Consider the following 14,584-nt stretch of genomic DNA (forward strand, 5'->3'; position numbering starts at 1 on the left):
AAGGCACTGAGCCTCCTGCAGCACAAAGCGGCCGCCACTGGAGGGAGGCTGCAGTGTCAGAGAGGCAGGCTGGGAGAAGGGTCTGCCAGCCTGCTGGTCTGCCTGTCTGCCCACCCGCCTGCCTGCCTGTTCGGATTTCTTTCGCATTGGGCTTGAGTGCGGGTGGAGGCTGAGGGGCGGGGGCTGGGGTGGGGGGTAGGGGTGGGGTAAAGAGAGGTTCCTTTCTCATTCCCACGCTAGCGCAGCGCTGCCTCCTGAGCCAGGGAGACTCCTGGTCATCTTAGAAGAGTGCTGATCTAGAAGACCACAGTAGTTCACTAGGTTCCACATCTGAATCTCCGCGGCGTGTGTCTTGTGTGTGTGTGTATGTATGTGTGTTGAGAGAAAGAGAGAGAGAGAGAGAGAGAGAGAGAGAGAGAGGGCGCGCGCTCGCACGCGCGCGGCTGTGAGTGTGTGGTTGCTTGCTTGTGTCTGTGTATATGCGTGTCTGTGAGGGTGTGCGGCTCTCTCTCTCTCTCTCTCTCTCTCTCTCTCTCTCTCTCTCTTATACACACACACACACACACACACACACACACACACACACACACACACAACCGGCTTGCCCATCTGAACTTGGGGACTTGCAAATTCCGAAATGACCGTGGTCTCTGGAAAAACTCGGGACTTGGCACGCTGGCCAATCCAACCGGCATCTTCCTAAGCTTCCCAGGAAGGGATTTTGGGGGGGTCTGAAAGAGAAAAAAACAAGTTCTTTTTTTTAAAACCATTTTGATTTTTTTAATGCCATGGATATAACTGAATAAGCCGTCTCAGGGATTTGGACTTGACGGAGGCAGAGTCCATCTGCCTGCAAATTCTCCTCTGCGCTTGGGGGGAGCTGGAGGATTTTTCCCTGAGTCGATCTTTGGCGAGGAAGGATGCACAACATAGCTGAGAGCCTGGCGAAGACTGTTCCCCCCACCCAGGGATAAATGGTGCCTCTCGGAGGTGAGTGTTAGGATGTTTTTTTTTTTTTTTTTCTCTTGTTTTTTTCGTTCCTTGGACTGTCGTCAATGCTGTCCCGGGAAGTCCTCGCTGGGGGGTGATTGGGGGAGAAGAGTGGACTAAAGCCATGAGAGGAAAACGACAACTTTATATCCCCTCTTCTCTGGCTGTGGGGTTTAGGATACTGGGTGGGGAAGGGAACACCCCCCCCTCCTCACTCCTAACAGACATGTTGATCCCCTCCCCCCGACCGTGTTCCTGAAGCTTGCTCCACTCCTTCTCAATGGGGAAGGATTTTATAGGGGAAAAAGGGGTACGGAACTGGCAAGAATAAGAGTGCAGGCATCGTTAGTGGTTTTTTCTGCGCTGTCAGAATGGGAGGAAGAGAGATGGTAGAGCCTAAGGGGAGGTAGAATCTGGGAATCGTGTGGGAGCCAAAGAAGAACTTTGCTGGCCAGAACCACTCTGTTGCATCTCCAAATCTTTCAGGGCATGATCCTTTCTGGCCAGGGTTGCTAATGCTAGGGCAAAGAGGTGGGGATGTGGAAAGAGGGAGGAGAAGATAGTAGAAGAGGGATGCGGGTGAAGGGGCTTGAACTATCCTTTAAATTTGGGGCCTGGATGGGATAGGATGTGGGACTGGGTGTGGAGGGGTGTGTTTGGAGGTGGAAGAAAAAGGTGCTGCTTTTGTTTAGGGAGGCAGATAGGGGTGGTGGTGTTGGCCATTCTGTGTGGGAGGGTAATCAGGGCATCTGGAGACAGTTTAGGGACATTCAAGTAGCATGATGAAGCAGTTGTGGACATTAGCATCAGTGGTACCCCCAGTCCCTGCCCCCCACCCTCCTGCCAGTCCAGCCCTGCCCTCTTTCTCTATCTGGCAGGGACCAGTTCTAAAGCCAGAAATTCTAACCCTGCACAGAGCAGTGCTGTCAAAGGAGGCCCATCTCTCCACTTTCCCTGCCCAGGGGTGCAAAGGAGGCAGTCATGAGACTGAAACAGAGAAAGACAGAAAGAGTGAGACAGTGGGACAAATGCTAGGAAAGACATAGATAGGCAAAGGGACAGAGAGATGGAGAAAACTGTGAGGCAGAAACTAAGAGAAAGAGTCAGAAAAGGAGTCTCTGATCTTGGGATCATACTATCTTTGGGTATTTGATATATAGACATTCTATGGACCAAAATGGTAAGTGTCTTATGTATATTCCATAGTCATGTCCCCTATATGCTGGGGGTTGTAGGGTAGGGCTGCAGACATCTCTCTCTCTCTTTTTTTTAACAACAGCTCCAGGAGTGGGTGTTATGTGTATGTATTGGGGTAGGGGACTAAGGGGGAAAGTGGTAGAGGATAGGAAAGTGAACCATAGGCCGCTTGTTGCCTTTAGTGAGGTGTGGGAGCCCCAGTAATAGACTAGGAAGGGTAATTCCCTAAGAAAATTGTTCCTTTTCAAGGAAGAAGTTCACCCTGACTGGGAGTTCCCCGGGAAGGATTTTGTTTGTTCATTTGTGGACTTCTCAGTGGCCTTGGAGCTAGTGTGTGCCTTGGATTTGATAGCAAAGATAGGGGTAATGAGTTTGGTGGGGGGAGGCATGGACTTTAATGATTTTATTTGTGCTTTGGGATGATCATTCATTGCTTTTTGAGATGTAGTCCTCTTAAATATTGTAGGTGCTAGTGCTTAAATGTTCGCAGCAGGATGTGGGGCTTGACAGAGGCTGGGCTGGGCTGGGTTGATGAAGATCCTCCGTATCTCAATGCAATTAAAAAGCAGAAACCATTCACAGAACCTTGGTAACCAAAGGCATAAGTTCCCCACAGCTTTGCCATGGACCATGTCCCTTCCTTTTAACACAAGAATGCTATACTTCTCTCTGGACCCAGGCTAGGAGTTGAGTTCTATCTCACCTAACCCTGCTTCTTGGCCCACCCTTGTTCCTAAGTAGCCCCTGTGAGATTCTATCCCATACCTTTCCCAGCCCCCTCATTCTGTCTTGCGTGCTTCTTGTCTAAATTCTGATGAGGAACACGATCACTTATCTTCCTCTCCTGCCCCAGGGAATACAAACAGCGGACTTGGCATTTCTGCACCAGTTATAGGCACTGCTTCTCCAGATCAGACTGACAGGTCTGTCTGCTTCCAGGCTTCTGTAGCAGCCTGGGGTTTCTCTCTAGCCCTGCTCTCCCTCCTTCCCCCAAGTACTTAATCTGTTCCTTGAGCTTGAAAACCCCCTCATCCCACAGTGGTCCATGGGATATCATCCCAAAGATATTAAGTATGGAAAGGAAGAGGGAGGAAGAAGTAGCATGGGAAGGCAGAGGTGTCTTGTCAGGCATGAGGGAGGGAGCCGGGGGCTTTCAAGGGACAAAATTGAGAAACAGGAGATGAAGAGCAAGAAGTAGAAAACCAAATATCTCTGTAGATGTTTAGTATTCACTTTTTCCTCACATTATCTCATATTACTGGTCTATTTGCATATTATATGTCCAGGTAGAATGTAAGCTTCTTGAGGATAGGGCTACTTTTCATGTTTGCATTTGTATTCCCAGTGTCTAGCACAGCATCTTCACATAATGAGTATTTAATAAATGTTTGTTGGATCAGATTTATTGAATAATTCTCCAACCTCCTCCAAAGCCCTAGGTTTAGCTAAGCTTGAAATGGGGACTAGTTCTACTACAGAACAAAGCTGGTAGTGAGGAAAACCCAGTGTCTTACAAGTACATATATTTCTCAAGTTTCATCCTTCAGCCAGTCATCTTTGGAGCACAATGAACCACCCACTTCCATCTGTTTTCCTTTTCAGGAGCCCCCAAGTTTTCTCTTGCCCCTCAGCTGAAAGACAACTGGGAATTTGAATCAATTAGATTTACCTTGGGGGAGTTCCTGCTTCCTGAACTAGGAGGTATGATTCTAACCCTGTTGTGTGGAGCCTGTTCTTGGAGATTGCCCAGTCTGAGAGAGGAAACAAAATCCTTCATTCACTTCAGTGGGCTTCTCCAACTTGGGAAACTAAGAAAGCAACTACATATAATCAAACAGTGAAGGGAAACACAGATTACATTTTTCATTGTTTTGTGATTTTATTTTGAGGACAGGAGAACAAGTCTCGAGTTTTACATTCAAACTTCCAAATTTAAGTCTGAGATAGAATGGTTACTAGAAACTACTGGAGTCAGACCAACCTGTTCCCTACTTGTTGCCATGAGAATTGGTGGGGTAAGATATCCTGGAAAAGGAAGACTACTATCTCCATAGGATCCCTAGAAGGATAGAATAATTATGCTACTAGCCAATCTATACTATCAGAAGAAATCAAACTGTGCAAAAATTATTTCCCCCTACAAAGTGCCCATTTGGGTATCAGTGTGCCCTTGTGAAAAACTCTGTTGAGTCCCTGCTAGTTTTGACTCTGGCTTAAGATAACAGTGTTCAATAATTTTCAGTTGTGTCCTGCTATTTGTGATACTATTTGAGGTTTTCTTGGCAAAGATACTGGAGTGGTTTGCCATTTCCTTCTCTAGCTAATTTTACAGGTGAGGAACTAACTGAAACAGAGTTAAGTGACTTGTCCAGTATCACACAACTAATAATTACTTGGGACCATATTTGAATTCAGATCCTCCAGACTCCAGCTAAGACACTCAATTCATTGTACCAAGGTTGTTGTTGTTTATTCTTCATTCTTGAAGAGGACCAAGACATTAGAGAAGTGATGTCATGATATCAAGAGAGTAAGATTTAGATGAGAGTGGGCTGTTCAAAGCTGCACTTTCTCCTTCAGAGCCAATTGGGTCCAGTGACAAGATATAAATCAGGATGACTGAAGACTGACCCAGATGCAGTGGCCTTCTAAAGCTAAGATCTTTAACAGGAGGCAATGTCCAATCCATAATTAAGGATAGTTGAGATATGAGGCAGAAATAAAATGGGAAAACATTTTTATATCCAAAGGATCTGATAAATGCCTCATTTCTAAAATATATAGAGAATTGACTCAAAATTATAATAGTTCAAGCCATTCTCCAATTGATAAATAGTCAAAGGATATGAACAGACAATTTTAAGATGAAGAAATTGAAACTATTTGTAGTCACATGAAAAGGTGCTCCAAATCATTATTGATCAGAGAAATGCAAATTAAGACAACTTTGAGATACCACTACACACCTGTCAGATTGGCTAAGATGACAGGAAAAGATAATGATGAAAATTGGAGGGGATGTGGGAAAACTGGGACACTGATGCATTGTTGGTGGAACTGTGAACAGATCTGGAGAGCAGTTTGGAACTATGCTCAAAAAGTTACCAAGCTGTGCATACCTTTTCATCCAGCAGTGTTACTACTGGGCTTATATCCCAAAGAGATGTTAAAATAAGGAAAGAGACCCACATTGCAAAAATGTTTGTGACAGTCCTTTTTGTAATGGCAAGAAACTGGAAACTGAATGGATACCCATCAATTGGAGAATGGCTGAATAAATTATGGTATATGAATGCTACGGAATACTATTGTTTTGTAAGAAATGATCAGCAGGATGATTTCAGAGAAGCTTGGAGACGCCTATGTGAACTGATACTAAGTGAAATGAGTAGAATTGGGAGATCATTATACATAGCAACAACAAGACTATATGAAGATCAGTTTTGATGGATGTGACTCTCTTCAATAATGAAAAGATTCAAACTAGTTCTACTTGTTTAGTGATGAAGAGAGCCATCTACATCCAGAGAGTGAACCATGGGAACAGAATGTTGAACACAACATTCAGAACACCTGAAGATAAGGGCATGATACCCTATGTGGAAAGAAAGAAAAAAAGGAAGGAAGGAAGGAAGGTAGGGAAGGAGGGAGGGAGGGATGTGTTACCTAACTGAACAATTCATTTGGGCCCCAGTGCTACTCACAAAGATTGTTTCTTGAAGAGGACCATGAGATCAGGGAGATGATGCTATAACATGAATTGGATTTAAGTGAATGGGCTGTGCATTCAGACCCATCTCCAATAGTTCTGATCATATCTTGCCACTGGATACAGATGGCTCAGGAAGAGAAAATGAGGCACTAAAGTAACAATAATTGACAAGGAGGGAAAACAAAGTGAAAAAGATGTAAGAAGAAACTAAAGACTTGAGAATAAAGCAAACATTGTTGTAAGGTAGTTGCCTTCACTAGGCAAAACCCTGATTTCTTCTGATATTATGGGCCACAGATAATCTCATCATCACTTATTAGGAGAGAGATAGTACTGGAAATAATAGTAACAATAGCACATTACTAATATTATTAAAAATAATAACAGTAATCACCTTACATGTGGTAGTTCTTTGCCATTGTCAAACAGCTTTCACATCCATTATATCATTTGATTTTTACAACAATTCTGTAGGCACAGTAGAGATTATTCTTGTTATTTTGGGGGAGGGTTGTTTGTTTTAGTAAGGAAATTGATTCTCAACAGAGGTTGACTTGGCCAAGATTTCATAGCTAATAAGTAGAGGAAATGTCATTTTATAGAAAGAGAACACTGATACATCAGTGATCTCTTCTTTCTAAACTGCATTGTAGCTTTCTTAAACTTTTCCCATATTCCAAGAAGTTTCAACTTCTATCCTGACCCCAGCAGACAATGGATTTGTGTCCCAGAAGGTAACCTGGGGAAGGAAAGGCAATAACTGCTTTGTATTTTCCCAGAGGGAAAAAAAAGAACTTTAGTATCTCACTTTGAATGGTCTACTCTTTAAGTTTGACGTCTAATGGTAATAAAGATGGGGAAGGGTTAGATTAGATCTGGTGGTGCTAAGTGGCAAGTTTTACTCTGTTTTGGTTCAGTTTGGTAATACTTTTATTAGATTTGGGGAGGGAATAGAGTAGAGATCTGGGGGCTGGGGTGGGGGAGTAAAAGAAATATGACATTTCAGTTTCTTAGAGAGAGAATTTTCTGTCAGGGGTCTGCCAGAAGGGTTTGAAGTAAACAAATGTAAGACTTTTCTAAGAGCCTTCCTGAAATCTTTGAAAATGCTTCTTCTGAGAGTTAGTTCTGCCTCTGGTGGAGGCCTTGGGGTCCCTTATTTTTCTGATAACCCTTTTTGAATTCTTTTCTCCTGAGGACATTTGTTGAGAAGCAATTATTCTACATTTTACTAGCTTCAGTAGAATTAGAAAGCATCCCTTTCCTTCATCTCAGTCCCACCTTTTAACCAATTTCTTTCTCAATAACAGCTTATTATGTTCCTGGTACAGGGAGATGGTGAAGGGAGAAGAAATTTGGTAATGATGGTGAGAGAAATATCTTTTTTGGCATTGATTTCATTTCTATATTGAAGTTCATCATTGTTTACTAATGTGGGCAATGTGAAAAGTCAACTGGAGTTGGAATTAAAGGACCTGCATTCAAATTCAACTGATTTTACTTTACCTGTATGACGCTGGATAAATCATTTATCTCTTAGGGGTTCTGAGAATCCTTATCTATAAAACAAAGCCATTGTATTAGATGATATCTATATATGAATCTAAGATCCTACTTTGACTTATAAAATGCCTACTTGTCTGTAGCATTACCCTTATGTAGGGATTGCCAACATAATTATAGGATTCAGTTCAGTTGTTGAGTAAAGATGAAAATAGACAGGGGTATGTTTACACCATGAAAAACTCCAGGCCCTAAAGGATGGTGAGCATTTTAAGAGAGGAAAAAGACAAAACTCCAGTAAGGGAGAAGAACTCTGGTTGTACCATATCCTGACCAATCAGGATAAGAGGAAACTATGCGCTGTTGTTGGACCAAATGAGGGTAACTTCATGGAGAAAGTATACATACAGTAGTGACTATCACTCTAAAGATCTTGATTGTCCATTTGTTCTCAAGTGTTAGAGGTCTTTGAGATGGAGGTAGAAGGCAAAAAAAAGAAGCATGGGGTTTGAGCTTAAGAATTTCTTAGGGTACCAGACTAAGCGTTGTCCTCTCATTTATGTAAGATGAATAGTGGGTTTTTTTTTTTTGATAGATTAAGGGCAGAAGGTATACTTTGGTTTCTCCTCATAGTAAAAAAAAAAAAGTGCTAAGCTTGGAATCAATCCACCAACCAATCGGTCAGTCCGCAAGCATTTATGAAACAACTGCTATTGGGTATGGTCAACTTTATTCATGTATACCTTTGTATCCCTGGAGAACTTAAATTCCTTAAAGATGAGGATGGAATAATTTTTATATTAGTATCCTCAGCACCAAACTAATACAAAAATTATTCCATCCTCATCTTTAAGAAATTTAAGTTCTCCAGGGATACAAAGGTATACATGAATAAAGTTGACCAAGGGACCTACAATCAATTATTTGCTATAGAAGTAAATAAGATTATAAACAAAATATAATCAAAGCAATTTGTAGGCTTGAGGAAATAGGAGGAGTAGAGCACCAGCATGTGGAAGGAATCAGAAAAAAAGGGAAAAAAAGCATATCATGTAAGCAGTTTCAATTGTAGGGAGCCAGGAATTTTAAGAGGTAGAGGTGAGGAGAGAATATATTCTAGGCATGAAGATTACCTGTGCAAAGACATGGAGGGAAATAGAAGAATATTAAATAAGAAGAATATCAAATATGACTAAAAACTATTACATTGAATTCCCAATCCCTATATTTATGTACACCTGCATTTTTGATTTCCTTCACAAGCTAATTGTACAATATTTCAGAGTCTGATTCTTTTTGTACAGCAAAATAACGTTTTGATCATGTATATTTATTGTGTATCTAATTTATATTTTAATATATTTAACATCTACTGGTCATCCTGCCATCTAGGGGAGGGGGTGGGGGGGTAAGAGGTGAAAAATTGGAACAAGAGGTTTGGCAATTGTTAATGCTGTAAAGTTACCCATGCATATATGCATATATCCTGTAAATAAAAGGCTATTAAATAAAAAAAAAAAGAAGAATATCAAATAAGTCAGTTTGGTTGGAAACCAAAGCAGAGTATAATAAGGGGAACGATGTAAAATAAAGCCTATAAAGATAGGATAGAAACAGACAAAGAAGCCTTTTAAATCCTAAACTGAGGAATCTGTATTTTATCCTTGAGGAAATAGGGAACAAGTGAAATTTTTTGAGCAGGAGAGTAGCATAAACACATGTGCTTTAAGAATCACAAGTCAGGCAAGACATAGGATTCCATCCTATATCTTACACTTATTATTTGTCTGACCCAGGGTAAACCCAAGGGTCTGAAGCATTAAATCCCCAACTACCAAGCACAGTGCCTGGCAAGTAGTAGGTGCTTAATAAATCCTCATTGACAGCAGTATTTGGTTGGTTGATTGATTCCAAGCCTAGGAAACAAAGAGTTGCTTTCTGACTTTGTTTCCCTATTTGTATAACACTTGTATTTATCTCAGGAGTTGTTGGGAATATTAGATGAATTAGTGTACGAAAAAATACTTGGCAACTCTTGAATCATTGATAAAATATGAGCTATTATTATGGGACAGACTTGATGGGCTCTTTAGGACATGATGGGCATGTAAGTACTTAATATATGCTTGTTGAATAACTTTCACCAAGAAGCTCTGAAGAGCTCACATTAACTCTTTGACTCATGTTAGGCAATGCTACTCAAAGCTATGGGATAGTAGATTTAGAGTTGGAAAGCACCTTAAAGGCCAGCAAGCCCAAGACCTGTTTTGCAAATAATAAAATTGAGATCCAAAGAGAGAATGAATGATTTGCCCAAGGTCACATATCTAGGACATGCCTGTAGAGTGACATGAATGGAGGTATCCCTGACTCCAAGTCCAAACTACCTGTACTTCTCTAGGAACTTCATTCTAGAGATTTTCCTTTCTCTAGAGTACCTTTCCCCCCCCCTCTTCTTTCCCTTCCCAAAAAGTTATTATTCTCATTGAAATATCTCCTGAAATGCAGCCTTTAGAAAAAAAAATTTTGTATTGATAGAGTTGAGAACTTTCCTAGCCATATCTTTCCTTTATGAGAAATTCCCATAGTTGCTTCCCTCTGCCCACCAGTCCAGTTTCATCCTTTTGTGACAAAATTCCTCGCTAATTTGCCCTTTTTCTCTGGAGTCTAAAGATATCCTATGGAAATCAGTTTTTGACTTTCTAGATTCATGCTGGACCTTGACTAATTTATTGACTGGCAACAGGACAATAGGCTAGGAAAAAAAATAAATGACATTCCCTGATTCCCTGAGTGAAGGTAAGGCAAGTGAAGTCTAGAATTTGGGAAGAAAAAAGGGGATCTGATAAAGATTTTGTTAGGAGGAGATATTGTCAGAAAGAAGTAGAGATCTTTTTGACCAGAGAGGCAAGCCAGCAAGAAAAAAAACTTGAAGTCATGCAATGAAAGTATTTATTCTTGATGGATAAAAAGTTTCTGCATCTCTTTTCCTATACCAAATCTAAGCCATCTTGCAATTCAAGCAATAGTATTTATTTACAGGGCAGGAATAAATTCAGCTGATATAGAGAATACAATGATATTAATAAATAATTTTTAGTAGTGCTTTAAGGTTCGCAAAGTCCCTTATTAACAAAACTAGTCAAAAGACAAGTATTCTATCAATTTTTCAGTAATAAAGAAACTGCGGTCCAGAGTGATTGGAAGTGACTTGCTGAGATTTGAGCCTGCTTTTTTGACTTATAAAATAATATTCTTTCCACCACACCATCATTTTGACTTCATGTAAGGAAAATCTTCCTCAGAGAGGTGTCCAAAAGTACAATGGGCTGCCTTCCAGGGGCAATAAGTTTCCAATCAATGTTAGGTACTTGGGTCAAGGCTGGATGATAACTTGTCAGAGATGTGGTAGAGGAGGTTCCTGGTCAAGTAAAGATTAAACTAGATTGAATTCTAATGTTCATTTCCAATTTTGAAGTGCAGGAATGCTATGAAAGTTACCTGATAGATAGGAGTGACTGGCCCTAAGACCTGCTAAAGCTGTCTTTCTGCAGGGCTGCTTAGTTGCCTTTGGCTGTTCATTGTTAGGTCACCAGAACCTGGAGCTCATCCTTTGGGTATTCATTCCTTTGTTTTTTGACCCAGAATTGTATTCTTCTGCTCAAGATCAACCTTGTGCAAAATCTTGATTCTGCACAGCTTCCAGTTGCCTGGGTTTTAATCTATTGGCCGATTTAAAATTCTGCATCACAGTCTAAGCCAATCAGGAAGCTACTCTAGTACTAGATTTGTTTCATTTATACCCTAAATCTCTGGTCACACATATTTTTAAAATAGATTTTTGTTGACTTTTGTTTTTGCATCATATTCCCCCCCATTCCTTCCCAGCCTCCAGTCATCCCAAAGAAGTTAAAGAAAGAAATTAATAAAGAAGTTAAAAAAAGAAAAAGAGAAAGAACAAAACTGGTCAATACATTGAAAAGAAAATTGATGTTATATACAAGGCTGCTCTATATCCAAGGGCATCTCCCCCCAGTTCTACAAAGGAGTGTGATGAGGTATCTTGTCATATCTCTTCTTTGGGGCCAACAATTTCACAGTATTCATTTTCATGTGGCCACACAAATGATCAGTTATGTGGTGAGGCTGTGTTGCCAATAGCACCCCACAATTTACAATAATAATTCCATTCCTTGACAGTGTGAAAGATGAACTTAATGTTCCATGTGGTTAGCTAAATAAGTGATGTCCCACTACTGAAGACCTGGAGTATAGAAGATAAGAGTGGAACAAAACTTGTTTTAGGGTCTTGGTTCATGTCCACCCCCTTGGTCATTGCTTGGGGAAAGAGAAGAATGTTATTGCTGTTCAGTTATTTCAGTCATTTCCTACTTTTTGTGACTCCATTAGGAGTTTTCTTGGCAAAGATACTAGAATGGTTTGCCATTTCCTTCTCCATTTCATTTTATTGATAAGGAAGCTAAAGCAAGTAATGTGACTACTAGCTCAGGACCACAGAGCTTATAAATATCTAAAGTCAGATTTAAACTCAGTTTCTTCAGATTCTAGATCAAGAAGTCTATACACTATTTCACCTAGTTGCTCCATAGAAGGAATAGAAATGCCTGATGAAGAAAAGGATGCTGCCTCTGACCAATATGCCTGTGATCCAACACTTCTGAATATTCTGAAGATATGGTACCCCTTAATTAACTTCTTGACAAGCCAGAAGCTGTAACTTCTCTATCTACTATGGACACTAAAAGGTCATAAGTGACAATGAGCTCAGACTCCTGAATGTATGAAGTTTGTCATATTTAAACTTTAATTTTTCTGCCTTAAACTGGACTGTGGAGATGATGATTAATATGATTACAACAACAAATTTTCCTATAGTTCTTTAGAGTTGACACAATGCCTTATTGGATACGTTTGAAAAGCACTTAGCTCATAGCCTGGTACATAGTAGGGATTTAATATATGCCTATTCACTCCTTCCCAATCTTATACCTTGCAACCATTCTTGTGACATAGATACTGTAGATATCATTACTTGAGTTTTACAGATGAGGAAATGGAGCCCCAGAGATATTAAGTATATAGCTGCTAAGTATGAGAAGCAGCATTTGAACCTAAATAGATCCTTCTAACTCTATTTCCAGTTCTCTACCTACTTTGGTGCTCTTGCCCTTCTGATGAAAAATGAGCCAAATGGAGTCTTTTTTTCAAATAGTAATACTTTTTAAAATTAAATTTAAAAAAAAAACCTGTTAGCCAGAAACTCAGACCATTGTCTCTTTGATCTTATGTTGCTATCCAGGACCCAGAGATTACCTTAGCCTAAGCCTTTGCCAACCAATCTGCCAGCCAATCTGCCAGCCTTCTCTACCTGGATCCCCAGGCCTAGTTTTCTGCCTTTACTATCACCATGACTTTGCCACAGCTTATTCTTAGTATCTGCCTTGACTCTAGTTGGTCTCACTACTTTTGTGCTTCCTGTCCACATCCAGCATACTCTGATATCCTTAGCATTACCAAAGCAGTATGTTGTCTGGTGCTCCTCCTCTCTGTCTAGGTCAATCCTGCTTCTGTGGCCTGAAACTTTGTTTGCCAACCCTGATTGAAATGAACTATAGCCCTTTGGTTATAGTATAAAATAGAGAAATCTCTAAGGTCTCTTGGGTAATGACTGTTGGAATAACAAAAAGAGACATCTCTTTGCAAATTGTCTATAGACATGAAGGAAAAGCCCTTCCTCTCTCTGGGATTCCATTTTTTCCTGAATAAAATAAAATGAAGGAGATATGAAGACAGAGAGAGAGAGAGAGAGAGAGAGAGAGAGAGAGAGAGAGAGAGAGAGAGAATGAGAGAAAAAGAGTTATCTTACACCATTCTTGCATATATCACAATATGTTGAATTGTTCAGCTATTTTAGACTCTTTATGATCCATTTTTGGGACTTACTTGGCAAAGGTATTGGAGTAGAGTGGAGTAAAGCTCCAGCTTTACAGATTACAGGTAAGGAAATTTAGGCATATAGGGTTAAGTAACTTACCCAGTGTCACACAGCTAGTAAATGTCTGAGACCAGATTTGAACTCAAGCAGATGAGTCTTTCAGGATTGCATAAGATGTTTTTTGAAGTCTTTTCATGTTCTAAATCTATTATTCTGTGACTTGGCTTTATATCCTGGCACTCTACTTAATGTTTGTGTGACATGGGGTAAGTTATATGATTTGCAGCTGCTATTTATCAACCAATCAATAAATGTTAATTAAGTATCTATTTGGTGCTGCAGATAAAAATATGGAATAATCCCTGCCTACAAGGAGTTTATATTCAATGGAGTGAAATATACAAATATATACAAAATAAATAAAAGGTTTTCCAATTTTATATTTTTAGAATGGAGGTCAGCGCAAGAGGCATGAAGAAAGACTTTATGCAGGGGGTAGCATTTTAACTAAACTTTAAAACAAACTAGATACTATGGACAGAGTGTTAGGCCTACAGTCAGGAAGATCCCCTCAGACAATTCCTCATTCTGTGAGTATAGGCAAGTCACTTAACTCTGTTTGCCTCAGTTTCTTTATCTGTAAAATGAGCCAGAGAAGAAAATGGCAGGCTATTCCAGTATCTTTGCCAAGAAAAGCCCAAGCAGGGGTATGGAAGGAACATGTCTTAGGCACAGAGACAGTAGGTAGGGTGAACTTTATGAAGGGCAGCATGGAGGTCAGTTAAGCTTCATTGAAGACAATTTGGAAAGGGGGTAATGTACAATAAGGCAGGAAAGATAGATCTGAAGTAAGTGGGCTTTAAATGACAAAATGAGAACTTTGTATTAGAAGTAATAATAAACAGCTGAAATTTATTGGACAGAGGAAATAACAGGGTCAGACTTGTGATTTAGTAATATCACTTTGGTGGCTGTTTGGATGATGGATTAGAGAAAAAAAATTGATTCAGGCAAAAAAGTGGGGACATTCTGAAAAAGGGTTAGTGGAGAGGAGGTCACAGATGCTATAGCTACTCTGATACAGAACTGACAAGCTTTGGGAAGATATGCAGGGTGAGAGAAAGTGAAGATTAGGGATGAATCAGAGGATGCAAGTTCTGAGAAGGATGGTGGTATCCTTAGCAAAAATAGGAAAGTTTGGAAAAGGATTGCATTTGAAGTCCATTTTG

At 40.2% G+C, this 14,584-nt stretch overlaps 1 protein-coding gene across 1 annotated transcript in view; it reads left to right on the plus strand.

The window, feature by feature from the left end:
- The first annotated feature begins 546 nt into the window (after positions 1 to 546).
- The window catches only part of LRFN2 (leucine rich repeat and fibronectin type III domain containing 2), a 321,289-nt gene continuing 307,251 nt past the window's right edge, over positions 547 to 14,584 (plus strand). The window contains exon 1 of the mRNA XM_031964900.1: positions 547 to 990. The gene's annotated coding sequence lies outside the window, so the exon portion shown is untranslated. The remainder of the gene's footprint in view (positions 991 to 14,584) is intronic.

Source organism: Sarcophilus harrisii, chromosome 4, assembly GCF_902635505.1.
Source record: "Sarcophilus harrisii chromosome 4, mSarHar1.11, whole genome shotgun sequence".
In the NCBI taxonomy this organism is placed as follows: domain Eukaryota; kingdom Metazoa; phylum Chordata; class Mammalia; order Dasyuromorphia; family Dasyuridae; genus Sarcophilus; species Sarcophilus harrisii.